This window comes from Mesoplodon densirostris, chromosome 4 (genome assembly GCF_025265405.1).
Source record: "Mesoplodon densirostris isolate mMesDen1 chromosome 4, mMesDen1 primary haplotype, whole genome shotgun sequence".
NCBI classification, from domain to species: domain Eukaryota; kingdom Metazoa; phylum Chordata; class Mammalia; order Artiodactyla; family Ziphiidae; genus Mesoplodon; species Mesoplodon densirostris.
In genome coordinates this window covers 133592751-133600138 of record NC_082664.1, presented here as the reverse complement: position 1 = coordinate 133600138, position 7388 = coordinate 133592751, and the positions used below count along the sequence as shown (strand labels likewise).

General features: G+C 39.4%; 1 non-coding gene across 1 annotated transcript; it reads right to left on the bottom strand.

Annotated features, from left to right (window-relative positions):
• Window positions 1-5813: 5813 nt before the first annotated feature.
• On the bottom strand, window positions 5814-5920 carry LOC132490061 (U6 spliceosomal RNA). The gene has a single exon (XR_009532424.1). It is a non-coding gene; the product is annotated as a U6 spliceosomal RNA (small nuclear RNA).
• Window positions 5921-7388: the final 1468 nt, after the last annotated feature.

Sequence of the window (7388 nt, the reverse complement as noted above, 5' to 3'; positions counted from 1 at the left end):
TGGATTCACCTCTTGGTTGGTGTTGAGCCAAAAGACATAATCAAGCCAAAGATTTGGAGAAGGAAGGATTTATCACTTGCAGCAAGTAAGGAAAACACTGGGATCTTTCCCAAAGCAGTGTATCCCTGCAAAACAGGGGAAGTTTTAAGCTAAGGGTATATGCATATTCATGAAGGGTATCAACAGAGTCCAACCTTTAGTTGATTGAAGTCACTGAAGGTCAGAAAAGGTCAGTCAACATCACCATCCCTTAGGTTCCAGCTGATCTGGCGGGTTGAGGCATCAGGCTAATCTTTACCGTTGAAACAGAACAGGGAATCTTCACAACTGATTTATTATCTTTTCTATTGTTACTTCTCTTGCTTGATAACAGAATTTGTTCCTGAATTCTTCTGTTCCCTTGAGATCATTAATTACTGAGACATGTTCAAGGGCAAGCATTGTGGTCAGGCTTAGGTCACATAATGGCTTAGGCCAAAAATAACCTCTCTTCTGTCAAGAAAGCCACGCCTGGTTCTCTTTCTCTGGGGACCTTCTACCCTATCTTCTTCTTCTTTTTTTTTTTTTTCTTTTTGCGGTATGCGGGCCTCTCACTGTTGTGGCCTCTCCCGTTGCGGAGCACAGGCTCCGGATGCGCAGGCCCAGCGGCCATGGCTCACGGGCCCAGCCGCTCCGCGGCATATGGGATCCTCCCAGATCAGGGCACGAACCCGTATCCCCTGCATCGGCAGGCGGACTCTCAACCACTGCGCCACCAGGGAGGCCCTACCCTATCTTCTTACAGCAGGAAAGGCATCAAAAGAAAGTTCACGATTGATTCCAATGAATTCTTTGATTAATCATTGCTATAGTAGTTAACTATCCCTGAATGTTGTTGAGGACACCAAGTCTAAAGGACTCTTCCTTCACAATGTTTCTAGTTTTTTCTTTCTGGTATCATCTCATCCTAGATTACTACAGCAATTTCTAACCTGTTTTGTGTCCTCGAGATTCTTTCTACTACAATCAGTCCTAATTTAGCCATTGAACTAATGTATCTAAAACAGTTTTCTATTGCTGCCTAACAAATTACCACAAATTTAGTGGCTGAAAACAATACTCTTTTAAATGTTCACAGTTCTTTGGGTCAGGAGTCTGGACATAGTGTGACCGGGTTCTCTGCTTAGGGTCTCACAAAGCTAAAATCAAGTTGTTGGCTGGGCTGCATTCCCATCTGGAACTGGGGCCCTCTTCCAAGCTTATGTGGAAAGTTCAGTTCTTGTGGTTGTAGGACTCAGGTTCCCATTTCTTACTGGCTAACAACTGGGAGATGCTTTCAGTTCCTTAAGGCCATTCTTATTCTCTGATAGGTGACCCTCCTTATCTTCAAAGAGGAATCTTCCATCAAATCCTTCTCATACTTCAAGTATTTCTCTCTAAGGACTGATCAATCCCATTTAAGGGCTCATTGGATTAGGTCAGGTCCACCCAGTATAATCTACTTTCCTTAGAATCAACTATTCTATACAACATAGCCTAATCATGGTTGTGATGTCCCATTCACACTCAAGGATAGGAATTAGACTAGGGAGAGGGAATCTTGGGGCCATCTTATAATTCTATCTACCGTATACAGTAAATAGCTATTTAAACTTAGCAACATTAAAAACAAACCTACTTTCAATGCTCACTGTTTATTGCATCTTACTTCTTTCCTCTGGGTTTACTTTTTTCTTTGAAAAGATTATTTATGATTTGACATTGATTATATTATTATTTGACAAGATTCTTTAGTGATTATTTTATTGAGGGTCAGTAACAGGTAAACAATTTTAGTTGCCAGAAAATGTCTTCATTTTATTCCCACTCTTAAATTACAGCTCACGGGGCTTCCCTGGTGGCGCAGTGGTTGAGAGTCCGCCTGCCGATGGAGGGGACACGGGTTCGTGCCCCGGTCTGGGAAGATCCCACGTTCCACAGAGCGGCTAGGCCTGTGAGCCATGGCTGCTGAGCCTGCGCATCCGGAGACTGTGCTCTTCAACAGGAGAGGCCACAACAGTGGGAGGCCCGCGTACCACACACACACAAAAAAATTACAGTTCAGACTTGTGTGGAATTCTAATTGACATTTACAGCTACTTCTCCATTGCCTTCTGGCATCTGAAGACTGAAGTTGGATATTAGTTTAATTGTACTTCCTTTGTCACTAATGTTTTCTCCTCCTCAATAGCATTTAAAAGTTTTTAACAGTGATATTTTCCAGTTCCACTAGGACAAGTCTAAGTGTGTACTTATTTATTTTCCTCTTGGTTTCTAGAGTACATTTTCAGTGTAAGGACTCCTGTCTCTCAAATTTTGCAAAATTCTTTATTTTTTTCAAATATTGCTATTCCTGTATTCTTTTCATCTTTTTTTCCAGGAACTCTTAATAGACTTATATCCAAAATAATTTATTCTCTATGTACATTAACTGTTCTTTCATATTTTTATTTCTTTGTATCTAAGTACTGCATACTCAGAGAATCCCCCAGTGTTGTCTTCCAGTTCTCTCTTCAACTCTTATGCAGAGTTTGTCCCTTCTACTGATTTTTTAAAAAAGTCCAGTCAGTATAATACTCCATTTGAACACTTTCTAATTAGTTTGCTTTATTAGCCATGCATTTTATTTATTTTTTTACCTATTCTATACTTTAAAAAAATTTTGTATTTCTTTGCAGAAACAAACTATATGTGTTAGATTTTTTTAAAATTACTTTCTTTTGTCTCAAGTAAATTTGCTTTTTGACCACAGTTTTATTTGGCTCCCCTTCTTAGAATTAGTTTCCTTCTTATGTTTTAGAATTTAGGTTTTCAGATTCTGGGGTGGGAGGTTTTTATTTTTCTCTCTTTTTTTTTGTGCTTACCTCCTGCTGTCTAGTGATTTTACAGTTGCCTTCAGAGGATCTCCCCTAGAGGCCTCAGGTGAGAACTCAGTGTAGTGGCAGCTGTTCCTAGTTCCCATCCTAGAGGATATTATTAATATACAAGGCAATATTGGATCAGGTCCAGGTAAAGAGGATGTGTCTGTGTCCCTTCACCTCTCTAGATGCTGATTTTCTCATAAATCATATTCCTGGGCCAAAGCATCCTTGAACTTGACAGAGGAGCTCCACCCCTAGTCATGGCTTCAAGCAGTGAGAGGGGCTTAATTCCCAACTCTTCATGAATACTTTACTCCCTGTTATCCCACAGAAGCTGATCTGCTGACCTCCTCTATATGTCTCCAGACCCAGAACATGTTCCACAGCTTCAGCCCTAGACATCTGCTCAAGATTTTGAGCAGAGGACTGACATAATATCATGCACATTTTAAAGAATTATACCAGCTGCTGCATTGAGAATAGGCTTTGGGGATCAGTGGTGTGGCTGAGGGGAGCAAGAGTGGAGGCAGGGAGACTAGTGAGGAGGCTGCTGCAATGATCAGAGATGATGGTGGCTCAGACCGACACAAGGGAAAGCAAAGAATCAAGGATGACTGCTAGAGTTCTGCTTGGGGCAGCTGGGTGGATGCAATGCTCTTCACTGAAATAGGGAAAAAACTAGATCTTTTCCCAAATAAGTGAGGTGGTTGTCCAAACCCAGATGATTCGGGTTTGTTGCAGGTCCCTCAACTCCAGATGTGAAGCCAAGAGTCAGAGGAAATTTTGTCTCCAACATAAAGGTCAGACATCTATTGGACCAAAGGATCAGAGATCCCAAAACGATCAGCCCCTCTAAAATTGGGATGGGTCACCCTGATAAAGGAGCTCTTTGGTATTGACAGTTAATGGCTAATTTACCCTAGACCCAGCTTAGCTTCTGTTTCTGTATATTCACTGGTGCCTACTTGCCTGAAACAGCCTGAAACAGCATCCAGTCTGATTTTTGGGAGTGGGGCTATCTTCTTTCTCTGTGATACCTCAGGTTTAATCCTGTTACCCTGGCAGTTAGACTTGGCATCCATACCACCAATGAGAAATCAAAAGATAATTTAGATTCATTACCAAAGTATCATTTAGGGTATGTCTCTGTGTGTAGAAAGTGAAGTCAAATGTTGAGGCATTATGAGAATTATTCAGGCAAAGACATTTCTTCCTCCCTTATATGGATATTTCATGAAAATTTTCTAGGCTTGTCATTAACTAGCTCATTACCTTAATTAACCACTTCATTATGTAAGTGTAGACACAGCCTTAAAGTTATTTGTACTGTTTCTTCCTGTGTGTAAATAACTGTGAAGTAAAAATATTAATTTATGAATGTAATTGTGTAGGTGATCACTCCACATTTACTCAGAATTAGCAATTAGTGCATGCAAATCAGCTAAGACAAAAGTCTCTCCGATCCTGTTCAGAATACAGGAAGAGTTAATTTGCAAGGATGCCTGCTTCTGGCCCATCTCATTCTCAAAAGTCACGTTCTTGCTTCTGAAAATCAGAAACCGACCATATTTGTTGTGAGCTTTATGATCAGTGTTAATGCCCTTGCAAACACAAGAAATAAAATGCTAACAAATCATCATCCATTACTAATTATATTTACCTAGACAGATAAAGTTGGAGGGAAAAGAGTGGATCATATTTTTTTAAAGGCGTTTCTCATTTTGCAAACAAAGATGAAATTTATAGTTTAATTATTCCTCATAGTGCCATAGAGAGCCTTTGCTGTTAATCATACCCAAGTCCTGAGATTTTGCTCCCAAAGAGGTATAAAATGTGTATTGACTCCCAATTAAATCAATTCTCCCTCCAGTGTGGGTAGTAGTGCTAATGGGATTTAATGTTCCTGAGGTTTCACTGGGGTCCACAGTAGGAGAAACTCTGATGTAGATGGAATATCATTCCTTCAGCAACACAAATATCAACTAACACAGAATAGTACATCTGTCTCTGACATCTTGAATTGTGGAAATTATAAGAATTAGTCATCTTCATTAAAAATCATGCTTGTGGTTGAATAACAGCAGTTGAGTTGCCTCAATCATTGGACAATATTTGGACGCTTATTTCTAGGTTATCTATTTACAAATATACTGTCCCTGAAATGGAGCAGGACCCTATGGGGCCTTCCCAGGACAGACACCCTCCACGTCCTCTGCCTGCCTTTTGTCTGTAGAAAAACTTTAGTCAAAAAATAAATTTAATCAGAGAAATGAGAAAATGCAGAAACAAAGAAAAAGCAGTCAAACAGGACAAAATAATAATAGTATAGTCATTAAGCAAAGTCGAAGACTTTTAGCTCCTTCTCGAGGGCTATAATGTTCTGAGCCATATTCTCTGAGCTGTTTTGTAGATACTGAAACCCCCACCAGGTGGAAGACATTAACTACATGATGACCAAACTGTAGCCACGACATAAGCTGCCACAATTCCAAGAACTGGCCTCATGGAAATGGGGAACAAACCGACCCTGGAACTGAAGATTAACGGTAGTTAAAACAATCAAACATGATGCTGATCAGACCACTGCATGACTAATTTCAAGACGATCGTCAGAACAGACTATGATGTTCTACATGTAGCCGCCTCTATCTATACACCCCTGAAACTCTCCTTTAAAAGCTCTTGCCCACTGGCCGGCAGAGGGGAATTGGTCTTTGGACATAAGTCCGCATTCTCTCCCAGTTGCCAGCCTCATAAATAAAGCAAACTTTCCTTTCTACCAACACCTGCCTCTTGAGTATTGGTTTTTGAGCAGTGAACAGCCAGACCTGAGTTTTGGTAACATCCCAAAGTTTTATAAGATGCATCCACAGGTATGTGTAAACTGAGCTACATGTGCTGGCCACTGTGATCACATATATTCTTTTTTTTTTTTTAAATATGGAACGCTTCATGAATTTGCATGTCATTCTTGTGCAGGGGCCATGCTAATCTTCTCTGTATCATTCCAATTTTAGTATTTGTGCCACCAAAGCGAGCACATCACATATATTCTTAACTCTTCATGTACCTTGGGGAAGCTCTCAGGTGCCAGACTCCCTAAGTTGAGAGCTACCTTGAAAATGCATGGACTGGAGTGGTTAGGGAAAATGAAGGTAGCTATCCAATCCATTTCTCATTTACTCATGAATTTGATGTTCCAACTTTTATTGTCCCGCTTAGTGCAACTCATTGGTATCACCACCAGAAGGAACAAGGTTAATGTTTGGAGAGAAAAGTGAGTAGACTTACATCACTACTCATAGCAGTGATAGATAACTTGCCTATCAGAGGCTGATATCTAAATGTCAGCCACATGCTAGGTATTTTACAACATTATTTCTTTATTTTTAATGTCTTAAGTTTAAATTATATTATCTCTTTTTAAATAAAAAATATATTCACAAGTTTAAAAAATTTTAAAGTCCAAGAGAGTATAATGTGAAAACTCTCCCCTGCCACCTTTGTCCCTCAGCCTCTCAGCTACCTTTCCCACAGGCAACTAATGTTAGCAGTTTCTTGTGATATTTCACTTCACACGTATGTAATGTTATCTGTTTCTTTAGAGCTAACTTATGCATATATATGTAAATGAATACATTCTTTCCCTACCCTTTTAAAGATAAATGGTAGTATGCTATACACACAAATGTACATTTAATGATATATCTTAGAGATTGTTCCATAGCCATACAAAAAGAGCTTCCCCAATCCTTTTTTATGATGTCATTGTATGCATGTGCTGTAATTTATTCAATCAGTTCTTTATTTTTATTTTTTAAAATTTATTTATTTATTTTATTTTTGGTTGCGTTGGGTCTTTGTTGCTGCACATGGGCTTTCTATAGTTGCATTGAGTGTGGGCTACTCTTTGTTGTGGTGTGCAGACTTCTCACTGCATTGGCTTCTCTTGTTGTGGAGCACGGGCTCTAGGTGTGTGGGCTTCAGTAGTTGTGGCACATGGGCTTAGTTGCTCCATGGCATGTGGGATCTTCCCAGATCAGAGATCAAACCCATGTCCCCTGCATTGGCAAGCGGATTCTTAACCACTGCTCCACTAGGGAAGTCCCAATCAGTGCTTTATTGATGGGCATTTAGGTTACTTAAAATCTTTTGTGATTACAAACAATGCTACAATGAATAAACCTGTAAATATACTATTTCTTAATAACGCAAGTTTACCTTCTGGAAAGAGTTGTCAGCAGTAACTTCATTTTGTACCTTAGAACTCCATCTTGTTAAACTGGGAACTGTGCTGACCTGACTCTGCTGACTTAAAAAAAAAAAAAAGAAGCTATTTGCTGAGAAAGTAATCCCTGAGAACTGCGTAGAAATGTGCCTCTACTGAAACATCCTTGACAAGCCAATAAATTCTTACAGGAAAAAAAAAAAATATATATATATATATATAATATATATATATATGCCATCCAATCATAGTTCTTGGCAAACAACTTATGTAAACTAAAT